The sequence below is a fragment of the Phodopus roborovskii genome, unplaced genomic scaffold (genome assembly GCF_943737965.1).
Source record: "Phodopus roborovskii unplaced genomic scaffold, PHOROB, whole genome shotgun sequence".
Classification (NCBI taxonomy): Eukaryota; Metazoa; Chordata; class Mammalia; order Rodentia; family Cricetidae; genus Phodopus; species Phodopus roborovskii.
The window spans coordinates 811,250-831,720 of NW_026126566.1; positions in this window are offsets into that span (position 1 = coordinate 811,250).

A 20,471-nucleotide genomic window follows, 5' to 3' on the forward strand; every position below is an offset into this window, starting at 1 on the left:
GACAAAGACACTATAGAGAGGAAACTTGAGGGCAATGAGTTTTGAATATTGATATATTGGAGCCAAAAAATTAATAAAATGCTAGTAAGCTAAATTAAACAGTGTATTTAAAGGATTAAACACTGTGATCAAGTGAGACTTATTCTTGGAATTCAAGGTTAGTTCAACATACAAAAATCAATAAATTTATTACATCTAATTAATAAAATGAAAAAATCAAATTCCCATAACAATTGATAACAAAAAGAGTATTTGATATAAGTGTCCACCTTTCTTGGTAAAATATCTCAAAAAACTGAAGGACAGCTGGAACAATGTCAATTTAAACTCAGAAAGAACTTAAGAGTTGAAGTTTGCAGGCTATCCTCACCAAACTATGAATGAGATACAAATGTTAGCCTTTATTATTCCTAAGAAACACAGTATTGAAATACCATATCAGATAAACTGAGGAAGTAAGAAAATAAAAAAAAAAAAACCTACACATTTGAAAGGAATATATACAATTCCTTATATGTAGAAAATTATAATTATTTCACATAAAAATACATTAGTCTTATTAAATAAATTCAATAAAATAATAAAGTATAAAGTCAACACAAATATTTGTTGTATTTATAAGCACCAACAGCAAACAATTTGAAAAGGGATTTTAAAATTCTCAGCTTATATTAACATCTATAAGGTAAAAATATTTAGGAATTAACCCTAAAGGGAAAAGACTTATCCAATAAAGTCTATAAAAATGTTGCTGAGGGTTGCTGGAGAAATGGCCTAGAGTTTAAGAGCACTGGCTGCTCTTCCAGGGTTCCTGAGTTCAATTCCCAGCAACCTCACTGTGGCTCACAACCATCTATAATGAGATCTTGTGCCCTCTCCTGACATGCAGGCAAAACATTGTATACTAAATAAATAAATAAATCTTTAAAGCAATGCAGCTGATGGAAGTAAAAAGGATGCTCATCATGGGGTCGCGGCATACATTCTTAGAGTGCACAATTTAATATCATTAAGAAGTCAATAGTATTTGGAATTATTGATGACAACTCGATCAGAATTCTAACAAAACTTTTTGCTGAAGTAGAGATATTTTAAATTTTACATGAAATATCAACGGCTCCCAAAGATAGAAAACAAATGATTCCAAATCTCAAAGCACACTGCAAAACTGAAACAATCAAAACAGCTTGGGTTTAGTATAAGGACACATGCAGAGATTGACAGAATAGAGAAGACAGGAGTTCTTAGAAATAAACATTCACATTTATAGTCAAATGCTTTTTGACAAAGTGTCCAAGATATTTCACGGGTAAAGCACAGCTTTGTAGTTCTTTCTCCCTTTCTTTCTTTTGCTTTCTTTCTTTCTTTAAGATCTAGAAAAATCTAGATATCTACGTTTTGAAGAATGGAATTGAAACCTTAACTAACATCAACAAAATTAAGTAAAATGAACCCAAGACCAATATACTCAAATCTTACAGGAAATTATAAAAATCTTAGGGGAAAAAAAGCTTTATCCTATTTGATTTCATTGGGAAGTCTTCTTAATTGTGACACCAAAGACACAACCAACACTCAAACAGAAAAATTATATTTTTGTGGAAATTGGTACCTAAAAGACTTTGTGACTCTACAAAGGAGACTGGCTAAAATTAGGAACTAAAGTTTGTAAGTCTGCATCTGACAAAGATTTAAAATGCAGACCCTAATGAATCATTAGAACTCAACCATGAAAACAACATGCCCAGTAGGACTGTAAATCCAGTTAACTACTCAGTGCTAGTGAAGTCCTGGTTACTGGAGGAGAATCTCTAACTACTTCTCCACTAAACAAGCATAATCACTAACAATATTCTATAACCATTTGTCATTTTACCCACAGAGAAGGGTAGTCTTCATCCTTCATGAAGGAAACTTCTGTTTGTCATAAACAGGGACCATTATAGAAAACCATAACCAATAAGAATACAGGGGTATGGAGCCCAGTCTCTATGGCTACATGTACAAAGCAATCCTAAGGTTCAGGGACCATTGTGGAAGAATGGGTGGGAAGGTTGTAAGAGACAGAGGATCAGAGAGTTTGCTGCATGATTTAGTCTTGTAGTAACATTAGAAGCTGCACCCATAAAGTTGCACCAACATGACTACCCAAATGTGAGCTGAACAAGGACACCACTGATGTACATAACTAGGAGTGGACTGTGGGTGAGCTGGTGGGGAAGGCAAGGGAAGGGGGCAGGAGGAGGGGATGTGAGGGAGAATTGGGGTTGGAATGTAAAATTAAATTTAAAATGATAAATGCATCATAAAAAATAAAATAAATCCTATCTTCCAAAAAAATAAAGAAAGAAAAAGTAAAAGAACTATAGGCAATTGAAGAAACCTAGGAGTAGATCTTCTCTGAAAAGATGCATACATGTACCATTATACAAATTAAACAGGTTATATTTAGGAATATACATGTAATACACACACACACACACACACACACACACACACACACACACAGTTAGTGAAAGAAAAAGGACATAAATGTGAAGGAAAGCAGAGAAAGCTATATGGGATAGCTTAGAGGGAGTAAAGGGAATGGACAACTTCTGTACTGTACAATAATCCAAAGCACACACACAAACACATACAAAACTAGAAAAGAAATTTGAGAACATCTTTCTCTAAATAGGATCCACAAATTTCCAATAAGTCCATGGAGTGCTCATCCATTAAGAACTATGAAAATAGAAATCAAAGCTACAATACAAGAAGATTACAGTTATAACGAACAAAGAAAATACCAGAAAATAACAAGTATGGGCTAGGACATAGAGTAATCCTTATTCCTCACTATGTCTCTTACAGAAAATAAATGTGGGAGAACCTCAAAAAATAGAAATATAGTAATCATATGGCCCAGAAGTTACAATTCTGGGATTAGTAACAAGAAATTGCAATTTTAGTTCCAAGGGAATTTTAATGTTGGGACGTCCAAAACGGAGCAGTTATATCAGCACCTACAATGTGAAGGGATATATGTGCTCATCACATGGATGCACAAAATACAGAATAAACATGGAATAGAATATTAGTCAGATTTAAAAAGTGAAGACACCATTGCCTAAGCTAGAACATCGGTTAAAGTTACATGCATTCTCTCTGTATCCCTCTCCTCTCTCTCTCTCTCTCTCTCTCTCTCTCTCTCTCTCTCTGTGTGTGTGTGTGTGTGTGTGTATTATAAAATAATAATTCTCTATTTAATTCTCAAAATTAATCATATTAAATTAAGTACAAATCAATTTACACAAGTCAGTTGGTGAAGATAAAATCACGTAAACAGAAGGAATAGCTCTGGCAAGAAGCTGAGTAGGAAACAGAATGGGAAGTCACTGTTCAGTGTGTGTAAGGTTTCTGTTTTCCAGCATGATAGATCTAGAGATAGATTCTGGTAGTCACCACACAGTCCACAAACACATCAGTTCCAGAAAATGCAGGTCTCAGATGTGTACAGTAGTGAACATTATGTTGTGACAATATGCTACAGTTTAAAACCTGAAGAAAAGGAAAGGGGAAAAACAAAAAAGAATGTTCTATTATTTCTGCAAAGTTACCAGAGTAGGAACTTCTTGCCTGTATTTGCAGTTCTGATGACACTGGCATGTTTGGGGAAGTGTGTGATAAAATAGTACTATTAAAGTTTGTAGACCTCGCTTTGATGTACTGAGAATGTCTTGGAACCTATCTGGCAGAAACATATCTGCAGACTCAAAACAAAACATTTGCACTGTCAGCTAGAACTTACAAACAGCTTTTCAGAAAAACCTCTTTTGACTCAGTAAACATCAAATCTTCAACATTAATGCATGGGTGACTTTAGATTGTCATCTGATGTTATTATTCTCTGGATAATCAATTCATTTAGTGTAAGAGTGACTTGAATAGCTTGAAATAGGTAACAAACTATACCATTTCTTTATTTGGCCTTATTCAACCCAAATCAATACATAGCAGCTAGTCAAGACACATCTTTGATTATTCCATGAGCTACCAGAGTGAAGAACAGATGGTGCTTCTCTATATCTGTTGAAAGAGAAAAATTAAAAGGCTTCATGTGTGGGGTTTGTAGGAAACACACAATCACTTATGAATGTGAAGACAACACTTTCATCTAGCTAAATCTCTAGGTCCAACTTTATCACAAATAGTTGTTGTCCATAATATTTCAGTACCCTGAAGAATGGTGAACAGATCCAGAAATAATAATAATAAAACACTTCGTAAATATCAGTAGATCCTTATTTGAGAAAGGCTGTGCAGCCATTTGGAATTTGGTAGTTACAAAAGCATTATCTGTAGCTGAAGAAGTAGGGTCTTATCCTCCAGGAGGAGAGGCCATGAAGTATATTCTGTATCACAGAGCTTCACTGGGCTCAAACAGTACAATCTCAGAACTAGTGTAGGTATAATAATCATAGAGCCTACATATTGGTTAATTGTTGTCACCCAGCAATGGAGGACTTTCTGGTTTTGATCTAATAAGGAAAATAAGGAAAGAAAGGATCCTTCTTCCACACAAAATAAGAGGCATGTCTGATGGATTTTTCTAATTACCCCACTTTTAGAGCTGGGTGTGTGGCCAATCCTCCAATCCCTCAGCAAGGAATTCTGTAATAGTCTGAGACAAGTCAGCAGGCATTTGGATACTAATAAGAAGGAGAAATATGAATACATCATTGTTATTCAATATTGGTCAATAATAGAGTTTACAAGATTTCATGTGGGAATTGAGGTTGCCCGTGAACTCTTGAACTTCCTGCAACTGCTTAGAGCTATTGGACTACAGTGCTCACACTTTGACAATTGGCCCTTAACTACATCCATAAAATAAACACAGAAGTCATTGGTGTGGGACTAAAATAGAGCCCAGCTTTGAAACTTGTATGAATCCTAGCTTTTCAACCAAAATAAAAAATATTAGCAAGTCCTTGGAATGCTGACCACTGAGGCTTGCCTTACTTTCCTTCCAATTGAATAATTTGTTTTCATGAAGATTATTTCATAAATTTTCTAGTAATGAAGTCTGTGTCCGTAGGAACAATGAATAAGATGTAGAGATAAAATGCCTTTGTTTCTCATCATCTATCATACAGTACTTTAACTCTATCATTTAACTAACTGTTGCCAGTGCTCAACCCACATTCCTAATTTCTGTCTATCTTCTTCTGTTTCATGACTTTTAGTCATTGATTTCTCCCTGTTAGAGGTTGGTAGTCACAGAAATGGTAGCAACTGGTTGTGACTAGACGGAATTGTAGTGGCAGACAGTGTCTCGTCACAGTGGATCCCTCGAAAGCCAGAGGGATGCTTCTTGGCAGCACGTCCCTTTGGTCCTTCCTGCAGAGGGAGTAGGCACAGGCTCACCCAGAGTCTGTTGCTTTAGTCGGAAGCTGTCTTTAGACATTTATCCAATCAATCTATTCTAAAAGTGTATAATGTTGTGCTGAGTTCATCATCATAGATTTGGTCAGGATCTCATGGCATAGCAGAGTGTTTCAGCTGCTGTGACAAACACACTCAGGTGACATGGGTATCTGTTGACAGGTGTTGAGGGGAGTCTCTTTGGAGAACCAAGTTAGGGATAATGTTGGCTAGAGATATTGGTTTCATAATGCTCAAGGGTTTAAGTTATGAAGATTTTTTAAATCTTTCCCCTTGTATTGAATTAACTTTGTTTGTTTGTTTGTTTTTCTTTTTGCCTATCCCTATCTCCACAGAAAGCAATAAGCCTGTCAAATGAGGAATTAATTAAGCAAATCAATCAGTCAGTTTTATTAAGGGATTATAAAACCCAAGTGAGCATTCATTATTCAGATAATGGGACATCTTGGGAACCTCTCCTTTCAATTATTGATAAGCAGCTATCTATCATTCAGACCTCTTTAGTACTGATTTAGTTGGAAAAGAAACCAGGTCATACAGCTAGAGCCTATGCTGTCTGTGTATCCCATAGAAAGCCTCATTTCAGAGCAGCTGGCAGGATGGAACCAGTGTCCCTATGGAGAACTTTCCCAATGACTATCAGAGGGAGAGAATGATCACACTGTAGACATTGCAGCAAATCATTCCCCTTGCTCATGTCACCTGATACAAGAGAGTCTTGAAAACAGGCTTTCTCTTTTCTTTTTTTTTTTTAACTTCTATATTTTTTAACTTAAATGAGAAACAATCTTGTTTTACATGTCAATCTTAGTTCCTTTCCTCTTCCCTCCTCTGACCCCCACCAACCCCCTATCCAATCCCCTTTCTGCTCTCCAGGAAGGAAGAGGCTTCCATGGAGGAACTTCAATGTCTGACACATCTTTTGGAGCAGGGCCTAGGCCCTCCTCGTGCGTCTAGGCTGAGAGAGTATCCATTTATGTGGAATGGGCTCCCAAAGTCCATTGGCATACTAAGGATAAATATCATTCCACTACCAGAGGCCCCATAGATTGCCCAGACTTGCTAACTGACATCCATGTTCACAGGGTCTGGGTCAGTCCTATGCTAGTTTTCCAGCATCAGTCTGGTGCCCATAAGCTCCCCCTTGTTCAAGTCAACTGTTTCTCTGGGTTTCTCCAGCCTGATCTTGACCCCTTTGTTCATCACTCCTTCCTCTGCAATTTGATTCCAGGAGATCAGCACAGTATTTAGCTGTGGGTGTCTGCTTCTGCTTCCATCAGCTACTGGATGAAGATTCTAGGATGGCATTTAAGGTAGTTATCAATCTCATTATAGGGAAAGGGCATTAAAGGTAGCCTCTCCACTATTGCTTAGATTGTTAGTTGTGGTCATCCTTGTAGATCTCTGGATATTTCCCTAGTGCCAGATTTCTCTTTAAACTTATACTGGCTCTATTATGGTATCTTTTTTCTTGTTCTCCTGTATTCCTCCACTGACTCAATCTTCCTATTTCATCATGTCATCCTCTCCCTCCTCTTCTCCCCATCTCTTTTTCTTACTCCCTCTCCCCTCCTCCCATACTTCCAATTGCTCAGGAGATTTTGTCCCTTTCCCCTTCTCCAGGGGACCATGCATGTCTCTCTTAGTGTCCTCCTTGTTTCCTAGCTTCTCTGGCAGTGTGAATTATAGGCTGTTAATCCTTTTCTCTAAGTGTAAAACCTACCATGTTTGTCTTTTTTGTGAGTGGGTTACCTCACTCAGGATGATTTCTCCTATTCCCATCCATTTCCCTGAAAATTTCAAGATTCCATTGAAAAATAGGTTTTTGGGTTTTTGTTTGTTGTTGTTGTTGTGTTTTGTTTTTTTCCCACATGGTAATGCATTGTCAATATTTTCAGTAAAGCCAATTGCTTATCTACAGCTAAAGGAAAAAAGAATATATTTTATATGTGGATAAACTAGATTCCATTCTAGCTCCAGAAAGGCCTGCTCATTTTAATCTCAAAGCAATCTGTTCAATATTGCCTATAGTGTTTATGTGGGCACAAATGCACACAGGGATAGAATTAACGTTTGTTTTCTCTTCTTCTGTGGTCCAAGATTCAAAACCAGATTTTTCTCTCATAAGATGCTGGTCACCTATGACATGCTGATTCCTAACCATGAAGACTCTGACACTCTATTTGTGGAACTCTAATCAAGCCATAGGCTGGCAATACACATATACACACTGTGTATATTATATGCTAATAAGAGATCCCTTCAGCACACCAAAAGGACATTCAAGGTAAGAGAAACCAAGATCTATGTCTGACTCACAGATTCATAGCTATAAGCTGCCATTCAGAAATCAACACAGAAAATGTCTGACACCCAGAGGGCACACTGAACTGTAAAGTAGGTCCTGTGGATAATGTAGAAACATGGTTAGGTAAACAACCGGCCATGACAAGTTAGGGAGCTAAGGTATATTACTGGCAATTAATATCATTATGGCTTGGCATAGGGTTTGCTGATCAAGACAGTTATATGTACTAAATGCATAATAATATAAATATATAACACATTCAGATAATTTTATATATTTAATTGTTATATATAAATGTAAATAAATATATAATAATATATTCAAGGCAAACATTGGAATAGTAACACTATGTTCAATTTTTTGATAATTTAGGAGGTAGTAGCAGCTTATTGAAAAGATTACTAGAAAATAATTCAAAATCATTTGTTTTAAGTCAGATCACAGGGTGCTTCTTGTCAGCTCTGTTTAGCCAAGTGGTGAGCTTCAAGTCTTGACTGTTCTAAAACATAAGTTGGAGAAACAGTTGAGAGAAAACATTCTGATTTCAACCTATGCCTTCCAATATACCCACGTGAGTTAACATACCTGAACACACATGTGCATTTAATGCATACATCACACACACACACACACACACACACACACACACACACACACACAGAGGGAAAGAGAGATACACCTCTCAATAATAATGCATGTCCTAACAGGACACTATTAAACAACAAAGTCATACCAGCAAATATAAAGAATTCAATGTAACAAAGAATGAAACAGAACAGTTAATTATTATTTCCACTGAGTTCCCAGTTTGAGTGAGGACATGAGAGCTCTCCAGAATTCTTAGCAGTACACACTCACTATTGTGCACATTTATCTCAGAATCACATTAGTTACTGTACATTTTACTCATTCTTATCCTTAGTAGTGTCAAATACCTGGTAGCCAATAAGTTTTGAGTTTGATATTCTCTGCCATGTCTCAGCATTGCAACCTTGGTCAAGCTGCTTTATCAATTCAAGACTCACTTTTCTTATCTGTGAGCTGATTGTTTTAAGTCATGGAGGCCATAACACCCAAGTCCAGCAAATTCAGAAACAAAAATCAAATGCACAACAATGGGCTCCTGACATTTTGGAGCCTGTGAAGTCTAAGATCAAGGGAACTGTAGATTTCCTGTTTTGGGATTCTTGTTCTCCTTGAAATTTGGTATTTTCTCTGCACATTCACAGAGATGGTACCTTCTTAGTTCTTCTTCATGAAGATGAAGATAAAGATGGTATTTTCTCATTGCATTTTCACAGAGATGGTGCCTTCATTTCACATCCTCATAGAGGTGGTACCCTCTGACTGAATACTAATCAAGATGTTACCTTCTCTCTACATCCTCTTGAGCGCTTGGTTCAATTTTCATCTGGTCTTCCCACATTTTTTCCCTTATGTACCTTTCAAGGCATTAGAAATTGTGTATGAATATCCTAGTTTAGTTTATAGCCTTAACAAAGATGCATCAAGAACAATACAAAAGTTGAAGCTGAAACGGTCTTACTTTAATTTGTGGCTCAACTGCCATATCTCTCTATGAACATAGTCTGTGATATGACACCTCTCCCTGCATTTTAAAACCATCTCTTGTGAATTGCACAGAGGTGAAAGTAATTCTGCAAAAAGCCAGACACTCATTCAAGAAAAATTATCCAGGAGTTCATGAAGTTTTCAAATCTATCATCATGGAATTTTCAGAATTTTTCTAATCTGAATGCAATTTTTCTAAAACCATTGAACTGATTTAGCAAACTCATTTAGTGTGCTATAGTAAGAAGTTAATGAGAAAAGAGTTTACCTCACAAGCACAGGGACCTAGTTCATTCGCAGAATCCAGACTTTATAAAAAAAAAGACACAAACAGATTTCTGGACTTTACATACCAGGAGAGATTCTGTTTCAAAGAACACATTGGACACCACGTGAATAATGACAGCTTGTTGGAACCCTTAGCCACCACACACATGTACACTAGTACATACATGTTCAAGTATACACACACCCACACCAAAAACAAACCAAACCTCTTTTAGTTGTCTATTCTATAAATGTCTACCCCTGTGACTAAATGCCAAGCCTAATGAGAAGGCTATCAAAAGAACCCTAAAGAAAGAAGATTATAGCCGTTTTGCCTGAGAAATTTGAACTCACAAGTTCTTCAATGGAAGCAAGGCCTCTTTCCCATTTCACCCACATATTTCATGGCTGGCTGGTGAGCTTTTCTAGTTCCTCCATGCCTGAGTCACTTGGTGATAACACTGACACTCCAAGCTGGCCAACATGCACACACCCCATGGCTGTCAAGCTTCCCCATGCCTGCCATCTCCACACCACTTCTCACCTGGCTAGCACCTTCAGCAGTGGTAATGTTGGGCTGCTCACCCATTCATTCTCAATTTGCCAGAGCCACTTGCTTTTCTAGTTATTTCTGATCGGATTCCTCCATTCCCTCTGCCCTTCCTCCATTTCATTAATTTTCTAGCGTTTCCTTAACTGTTCCCCCAGACACTTTCATTAAGGTCAGAGCTAATTAACCTCCTGCTTCTGAGCAATGACACTGTAGTAGACTGCCTAGCCCTGCAGGAGGGTTTCCATTCCATGGAGGAAATAGGCCAGCTTCCAGGGAGCCCTGCACCTGCAATGGCTCACAACCAGACCTGCACCTCCTTGGCAAGGTTGCTTGTTGGAAGCTTTGTTTTGGGTGATGTTTTTAAGCAGCTTCTTTACCCCCAGGACTCCATGTTCCCCTCCTTCCTCAGTCTCTGACAATACCAGTGATTGAAATCTCTCATCTGGTGGATACCCAAGCTCCCTGTTAGCTTTGAAGACATATTTCCCTACTACAGAGTTCCTTCTCAAAACGCTGTGGTTGATAACTAAGAACAGCCAACACAGCCAACAACATACAGAATAGTGAGTGCACAGGATGGCGAGCCAGGCAACAAAAGGCTGAAATTGGAAACAGCAGTTACTGGATCCGGCTCCTCATCAACATGGCCCTACCATTCCATTTTCAAAATGTCTTCTACAATTTTAGCATGTCACCCTTTGGGACCATGGTTGTTGAAACAAGTATGTATTTCTGTGTTCCACATTTATAGAAAGGAAGGAGAGCCATGAGAAGAAGTCTGGTAATTGTCACCTTGGCTGAGCCTGACTTGGTTCTGATCATTGACAAAGTAATCTGTATTTGCTCAAATCATTTCATCCTGCTAGCAAACCTTCTGTAAAAATACTGTTATATTCCATTAGAAACTATGAATATTAGTGTCTCACTTCTCTATATTTAGCAAAAAAAATAATGAAAACCTTGACTTTTAAAATTTAATTTTGAGTTATATGAAACTATTGCTGTCATCTGAAAGTAATAATAACTATCCCAAAGCCACTGAAATAAAATCAAAGAAATTAGAGAAATGAGAAGAACCTGTCTCTATAAGTCTCCAGGGATCCTTGTGAACATTTCTGGGATACAGGCTCATGCTGCTACCTCTGAGCCCCACCTGTCTTTGCTATGTGCAGATCTCCACACTTGCTTCTTCCTCCACCTCTCCTATCCCTCCCACATCGCAGCACAGAAATATTCAAGGCCTAAATGTGCTTTTGCATCTGCCAGTTTTCTCAGTCTCCTCTGTCACATAAATGTCAGAGCTATTCTTTTCCTGAATCCTGACAAGAGGGGCTAAGGATGTATTCTCATTACAGCGGAGGAGTAGTCACTTGAGGAGGGATGTGCATGAGAGATTCATAGCCTGTTATTTACATTCTTTGTTCTTATTACAAGTGAACCAATAAAGCTAATATTATTATGATGAAAATTACCCATCCCTGCTCTTCAAGCTCTCTAGTCAAACTTTTAATGAAGGAAGGCAGGCACAAATCTCATCTCTCCAAGCTTTCAACCTCTCTCAGGAGGACCCAAGGTAGAACAGGGGAAATAAGTTTTCATGATCTAGAGAACAGCGCCAAAGGGAATCAAGTCCAATTTTTCAGTCTGTCCTGTGTGGCTCTGAGAAGGCCACTAAACCCTGGCCTGTGTCATGTAGAAGTCAACAGTGGAGACAGAGGAACATGAATGCAGAGTGTGCTTTCTGCAATAAAATGCCACACTTTTACTTCATCAGACAAAGATAAAAGCAGGGTATTTCTGTTGTTGCTGTTCTTTGTTCATTTGCTGTTATTTGTTGTTCATTGAGTCAAAGTTCCCACTGACTTTCCTCTTCTTCAGACAAAATCGTTGCCCAGCTTGGAAAGCTTCCACTCCCCACAACTTTCCCTCCTATGCAATTATCTTCAGGACTTATTAAGGCTTGGTACCCTGGCTTGGAGTTAATACCTTAAGTTATGGCTTTGGAGGCTGTTTTTTTTTTTTTTTTTTTTTTTTTTTGTAGGAAACACAATTGCAATCTGATCTGTCTTTCTGTCTTCCTATTTCCTTGGCAATACCATGTTCTCTTCTGTAACTCTGTTGTATTTTTTTTAATTGAACATATTTTTATGTAGTATATTTTGATAACAGTTTTCCTTCCCCAAAATCCTCTCAAATAGTCCCTAGCTTCCTTCACTTCCAATGTTATACCTTCTTTCTCTTCCTCTTTAGAAAATAAACCAGTCAAATAAAAGAAATAAATCAAAACAAAGAACAATCAGGACACACACACATGCACTATAAAATTGCAGCCTTTTCTCTTTATTGTTAAGGATCAGAAAGAATGCAGAAGAATGCAATACACCATCTTACATATCTCCAGCTCTACTGGTATGCAGATTTCCCCTATTTGAGATACTTTTGCAGACCTTTTTAGTAGAGTTGCATGAGACAACTGTATGGTTCAATGTGGTTTGTTTATTAGATGAGTGAGCTATACTTTGCTTTTGTGATTATTATTAGAACTACAATTATGATTTTTGTTTGTTTTCTATTTGAGATGAGTTATATATACCACGGTTTGGCAGCACATTCACAAAATAGCTGAAAACTATCTTGAACTTCTGATTCTCTTCCACCAACTCTAAAATGTTAACTTTGTAGGCATGAGCTATATATTATATTATATTATATTATGTTATATTATATATACCATGTTAGAGATTGATCCCATACATGGTAAGCAAGTGCTTTACCAAAAGAACTGCATCCGCACTTGCAAGAATGTAAAATATTTTTTATATCAACCATATCTGAAGAACTAGATGCACACTTTGCTCAAGCTCTATGGCTCTACAATGGGAAAGCTGAGATTGAAATTCATGTCTGTACCTTCCAATTCTAAGCTTTAAATAAACTATTGTTGAAAGATGAATAGGCCAAAATGAGACCTTGCAATAAGTTAAAAATAGGGAAGCAATCTTTCTGATTCTACCTTAAAGTAAATAATTGAAAATATCTGCCTGAGCCTAAATACGATTAATGGAAATTTGAACACATGGGTTGTAGAAAAAGAGAAAGAGGAAATAGTGTCTGGTTGAGAAGAAAAGAAAAAGAAAGGATGGTAGACTGCATGTCATCTCTGAAGGCCTGAGGGAAAAAAATCTTAGTTCATTATGTGGAGAGCAGAGCATGTTGTAGGATGGCCCCCTGGTTTTCCTCTAGTCTTGTTTCTTCTCCCTGAGCCCCTTTGTAATGAGCAGGTTTCCCCTGCCGGTCTGGTCCCACTGCTGTGCCAGCCCCAAATAACACACAGAGATGCTGTATTAAATACAAAGTTGTTGGCAAGTTACTAGTTTCTTATCAGCTAGCTCTGGCTTAAGTATTAACCCATTTCTGTTAATCAAAGTATTTCCACATGGTTTTATCTTACTGGAGAGAGAGCCCGGCGTTCTCCTCTCTCCATCCTCCATCTTGAATCTCTTCCCTCCTACTCCTGGAGTCCTCCTTGTCTCCTAGTCCCACCTATCTTGCTTTCCCATTGGCCAACAGTGCTTTATTCATAAACCAATACGAAAAACATGTTTACAGAATGACATCTCCCATCACCCCTTTCTCCCTAACACCCCTGATTGGGTTTCCAGTACCATGCACTCAGCACTCACCTCAAAGGCATTAATAATCTTCTCCTACATATCCAAAACCCCAAACAAGAATTAACTTTGCATTTCAGAATCATGGTGATAGGGACAAAATATCCCAAAGTCCATTTGACCAGCCTATGTCTCATGTTTTCACTGTATTATAAAAATGCCAAATCTACTTTTGGTAAATTGTATTACTAGGAAACAGCACCAGACATTATCTCGATTTTTTAATTAACAATATGTTGGTATGATTTCTATTATCCTTTAAATGAAGATAGTTCCAAATTCCAGACAATATCCTAGATCCTAGATGCTTAGATTACAGTGGGATGCCCTAAAAGATAGTCATCCACCCTCACAATGGAAACGTGAGGATACAGAAACAGATAATGAGGCCAGGAATGGAATTGAGGAAGGAAGAATCAGGTCTGTAAAACACTTTGTAGATTACCTAAACTAATCTAAAAAAGAAAGAAAGAAAGAAAGGAAGGAAGGAAGGAAGGAAGGAAGAAAGAAAGATACTACCATTTATTTATGATTATCCACATGTAATACTACCTTATGGTAAAAAGGCTTCTTAGAAAAACATCCTTATATATTTCATATTGGTGAGCAAATGAATGCTGAAAATATTCACGTTTCATCTTTTTACCCCCAAAGTCAAAGTGATTCTGTCTGTCAACTTGGCTACCTAGTGAGGTCAGTGTGAAGTGCCTGATGTGATATTTCAAGTGGCTTACAGATGATCAGAAGACAGTGGAATCAACCTAACAAACCTGTACATGTCTCTTATAGCTGTGTTGGTAGCAGATGATCTGTGATGGTTTGAGAATCCTGAGCATGTTTTCCCATCCTCTCTCCACATTCTCACTGTATTTTTCCCTCCCTCAGACAAACCCAGAAATAATTCCCTTTAATAGGATGTTTCTTGTCCACTTTCCACCACTTGTTTGCTAAAATTTGCCAATCTCATGCACACAAAAGTAGTGGAACCACTTGAGAAACACAAATTTTATCACAATGGAAGACAGAAGATAAATTATTTAGATATTAGGCCTTAAAAAATCTGAAATCTAATTGCTTTAAAAAGGAAGGTTTGGATAAAAGTGATTAACAGGGATTGGAAGAAACAAAAGGAATATAGTTTTGACTGCAAGTTTGGGGATAAGGAGCATGAAAGTCTGTAGTATTGAGTTTTTTTTTTTTTTAATGTCAATGACAGTTTGGACCCTGATATTAATAAATGAATTAAATTCAGATTATTAATTATGTTCCGTTGTATCACTAAAAACTAAAACACTTTGTGTATTATTTTGAAATATTGTTACAATCTGAAAGAAAGGTTTCTGGAAAGCAGAACAAAGGATTCCATTTCCTCTATGTTGTACTCCAGTCTAGAAGCCCTAGCCAGCTGTACTTGGAAATGTGGGACGTGGTTATTCCTAAGGTTTTTTTTTTTTTAATGAGTTTTGGTTTTGCTTCATCCTTACTTCTCAGTCTCACATAACACAGATCCTTGGTTTAGGAAGCATTTTTGAAATTTTGTGTCAATCGTTTTTATTGTAGCAAACTTGATTCTAGCAGCCAGTCATGTTGGGAATCTTCCAAGGCTGGCCAAGGAGCCCAACCTTGGAAACTCTACTGATAACATTAAGGCAACAATTGCTCTGGAAATTTTCATGTTGATTTGGCAATTTGACCTTGAGTAAATTATGTAGACTTTGTGGGATACAATTTATTCATTTATAAAATAGAGGCAATAATAGTCTTGAATTCATAAAGTTGACATGGGTATAATAATAACACATGAAGAGTTCTCCCATGACACTTACAGTCCCATAAATACCCAACTCCTCAACTGCAAATGGAGTTTCCTGTTTTGCCTGATCTCACAGATGTTTAACCCCAGAAAAACACACTGACACATATATTAATTATAAACTGTTTGGCTGATGGCTCAGGCTTCTTATTTGCTAGCTCTCTCTTAATTATTAACCCATTTCTGTTAATCTAAGTATTTCCATGTGGTATTGGTTTAACCAAAGAATGTCTAGACCTGATACTCCTTCGCTAAATGGAGTCTCTCTGGCTGCCCCTGTCTGTGTCCACTCCCCAGAATTGTCCTCAGCTTGTAGACCCACCTATACTTTCTGCCTGGCTACTGGACAATCAGTGTTTTATTCATCAACCAATAAGAGAAACATATATACAGAAGGACAGCCTCCATTATTTAACCAATGTTAGTTTTAATACAATTCAAAATTTACCTTTGTTCCCTGTCAAAAGCCCCCTTGACTCTCATAAATAGGAGTAGATACCCCCTCTTTTAGAGAACTATGAACATCTTTAAGAGTTCTTTGTTCCAACATGGGCTTTTATGAAAACAAATGAATTAGTAAATAAAAATGTAAAATGTGTTTTGACCTATTTAATCTGGCATTAGTACAACACACACAAACCAGTGTGTTGCCAGTGACTATATCAAACACAATGGAATTTGCCTCTAATTTGAAGAATAAATATATGCCCAATTCAAGAACTATGTCAAAGGAAAGAACTCTAAGATGGATACTAGAATTTGAGAAGTTAAGGCAGTATGAACAAGCCACTTCTTATTTAAACTTTATAATACACATTCCTTTTATCTGACATAAACTGTTGATCATGTTACAATATGAATAAAACTATAAATAGTTCAAGCAAGCTACTTCATAAATTTTGTGTGCACACATTTTGGGACAGAATCAGGCTGTGTAGTTTCCTTTTAAGATCTTTACCTGGAAAACTCTCATGTTGATATAATCTCTGACACATTTGCCCTTTGGAAATTTAAAATAAGGTGATAATATTGCTACGCTAAGGTTTTAAGGACACTATACATAAATGTTGCTATGAGAAATAGTCATTTAATAGAAGAATCCAGACAGATAAAAGATTAGTCAAAAGCAGTTGAGACTTGGCAGGCACGTGAGCAAGAAATATTTATATGTAGGGTACCATGATATATCTCTCTAGTCACATGACAACAATGAAGTGTATGTGTGTGTGTGTTTTGTGTGTGTGTATCAGTACTCAGTGATTCATAGCCAGTTATTTATTAGGGAAACAGTCCTTGGTGAGAGCTAACAGTTCAATTTAGAAGTGCTGTTCAACAAACTAGGCAAGAGATCAACAACACTCTGAGGGGAAGTATATGATAGCATATAATCATAACTTGAAGGATTCTGAACTGTTCAAAAAATATTCCTACCAAACTCTAGAAGAAATTATTTATGAAAAGAAGATAGACTAAATTATGGAAGAAAGAATTTTAAAAAGATAGGCTAACACACATGAATACAAAGTAAGAGATGTAGGAAATGAGCTTGAACAGACCACATAGCAAAGAAAAGAGTCTTGGCAATAGATTTATAAGGAAGAATGTCAGAGCCTCCTACCTTAATTTCACTAAGCAATATGGCCAATGGGGGCCAGGGGAATATTTAATTAGACCATTCTATGTGAAAGGAGTTACTCTTGCTGTGTTCCTGAGTACCACAGCTTCACCATGAGTAATGGCACAGACTAAGAGGATCTAAACAGGAAAATACTGCTGAGAGCTGAGGCTAGAGTGGAACCCACAGAAAAAGAGAAGGAATTTGGATGATTTCCTGGTAAAATCCACAAGTTGTTGCACAGGGTTGCATCTAGAAGCCAAAGCTGAATGAGGATTAGGAGGAAGCATTCCTCTTTGAGGTACCCAGAGATTTGGATGATGAAGTTTTTATTGCCCAGGGAGTGGGTGGGAAAATTGAGTAATTCCATCCCTTCTGCATTGCCATATACTAATTATGGATAAAGCATGTAGTAGGCAAGCCAAAATTATATAACAGGAAAAATAAAAGATATACTCATGAACCACAAAGGAAACAGAAACTAAAAACAAGCACAGGGTTAAACTTCAGACTGTCTTATCCATGGTTAAAAAGCACATTGGGTTACAAGGATTATGCTCCTCTTTCTAAAGGAGACTAAAGGCTCTATGGCTTGCAAGTAAAACTCCCATTGTCATAAATAGGTTATGGAAATAAAATACAGGTCTTTAAAATGATTTCTATCCACATAAATGCAAATATATATGCTTATATGAGAGTTTTAGGATGGCTTTACAAATAAGAACCAAAATAAAAACAGAAGCAATTAAAATATTCTCAAATGAGAAATGGATAGAAAACAGCATGGGAATTAAGCTTTATCCTGGGTGAGTCTTAATAGAACTACATTGTCTTGTGGTAGAGATTGCTGGATTTCATGTACTTGTTTACATGTTGCCAATACATAATAGTGAACTGTACTCTAAGTTATATTAAAAGATAAGTATAATAAAAATAAAGAAGTCTTGTCTCACAATAATGTGCTGAAAAAGACATGCAGATTCTTCATTGGAATCCCTCATAACCCTAGTGAGTCATTCAAGACCTTGACATTTTCTTCAGCCTAATAAGATCTGGAAGGACAGAATAGCTAATTGAAAAATAACTTGTCATGTACAGTATAGAGACAGATTGATAGTATGAACACTAAAAACATTAAGGTTTCACAAAATGCATGCCAACTATCCAAAACTGCAAATATTAGACACCAAGGAAGAACAAAAGAAGAAAAGACAAAAAACACAGGATTACTGGAAGGACAAAACGTTAGAGGAAGAGCAAAGGAAGGCAAAGAAGGGAGCACAGAAGATGACAGGTAAGGGGGAAAAGAGAGGAGAAGGGAAAAAGAAGAATGAAAGAGGGAGGGAGGAAGGGAAGAGAGAGGATGAGGAAAGGAAAGATGAGGTATCACAACTAAGAAAACAAGAAGGAAGGGAGAGAAAGATGACAGCAAAATATAACACAAGGACAGTTTCTAAAATTACTGTTTCCCCTCATAAAAGTAATATAGAGAAGTCAAACAACTAAAAATTATAACACTGCAGATGGTTGTTGGTAGCTTAATTTTGAATATTTCACTTTTGAAGTTTGTAGAGATGTAACTTGTATTTTGGAAATCTTTTAAAATGTAAATGTTACTAACCGCTTAAATATTATGTTGATGCTGCAAAACAAAACAGATCATGATCACACTGATGCTTAGAGCACCAAAGAAAATCAGGCCAAATCATCTCTAAGTGAAGCTCAGGCTGAAGGCGAAAGTCAACTAAGATATCAAAAACAAGGCAACATGGTATTTCACTCAGCAATTCAGATGGCAAATCCTCAAATCCATGAAAATCCATTCATAGAAAACAAACTGAGCAGTAAGGAGTCACTCATTGTAGTGATTCAGGGAATCAAACTTAGGTGTTACAATAGTCCACACTTTGTACATCTAGGACGTCCCTCAGGCCCTTTACTACTTGATTTGAATAGATTCCCAACCTCGTGTGATTGAAATGTAAGCTTGAGAGTTTAGAAAGCAATAATCAAGATCTCATTACTGAAGGTGATAGGAGGATGCATATATACACATTTTAGGAAACTATAAATAATCAGACTCATGAGGGAATTTAGCAAGATAGATGAGTGGCAAAATAAATAAAAGCAAGTTGCACTTTCATACTCCACAGATGTAATTAAAAATGAAAACACCATAGAAGATACTAAGTAACTAGGAATAAAGTTAGCAAAAGACAGGCAAAACTTGTACTAAGAAAAGTTATGTAATTTTATTTATCTAGTTTTTTTTTTTGAAAATAGATTCTTCTTTCATACAATACAACCCAGGGACACATTTCTCATCCTTCCACAACTTCCAGCTTCTTCCGCACCTCACCTTTCCCCCAGACCCACTTACTCTTGCCAGTGAGCACTTTTACCCTAAATGCCATCTGGCTGATGTGAAGTTTTCATTTTTATAATTTATCTATAAAGTTTAAGTTTAAGCCATATGATATATATCATGATATATATATATATATATATATATATATATATATATATATATCATGAGTCCCTAATGTTGCAAAAAAGATAAATGAGGAGATAACTCTGGTCTTTCTAGATGTCAAGCCTCATTCAAACCTACACAAATTAAGTCCAAAAGGCACCAGAGTAGACAGAAGCAGGTTTCAAACTAGAAATGGAATACTCCCAAATTGACTCATGAATACAGGACAAAGTACCCAGTACACTAAAGGGCAGACCAGGCAACAAGTATTAAGTAAAATCAGGTCTTCCTGTGAAGTTACTTGGTCTGAATTTCTCATCTTACAGCACAAATACAAATTCAGTTTCAGGTGTATGTTTATTTAAAAAAGCATTCTTTGAAGGCCAGAAATGTGGCTCAGTGGAAGTGCACTTGTGTTTTCTGTTGATAAAATAAGAAGGCACACTTCAGAAAAGCTATACCAATGAGGAAAATACACCAATAGAGAATTTTTATAGTTACAATGGCATGGTAAGTCAAGCACTGTAAGTAAATTGTCATATGAGTCAAGATCATGAAAATGTTGTTCTTGTAGATGATCCAAGTTCAGAATATATATTGAACAGCTCACAATCTCCCATAATTCCAGATCCAGGGGATCTGATCTCCTCATAGGCACCTACACACATATGGCATACCCACCTATATACACAAACAGGCACATATATAAAAATCATTTTTGAGACAGGGTCTCACTATATACTCCTGGCTGGACTGGTATTCACTATAT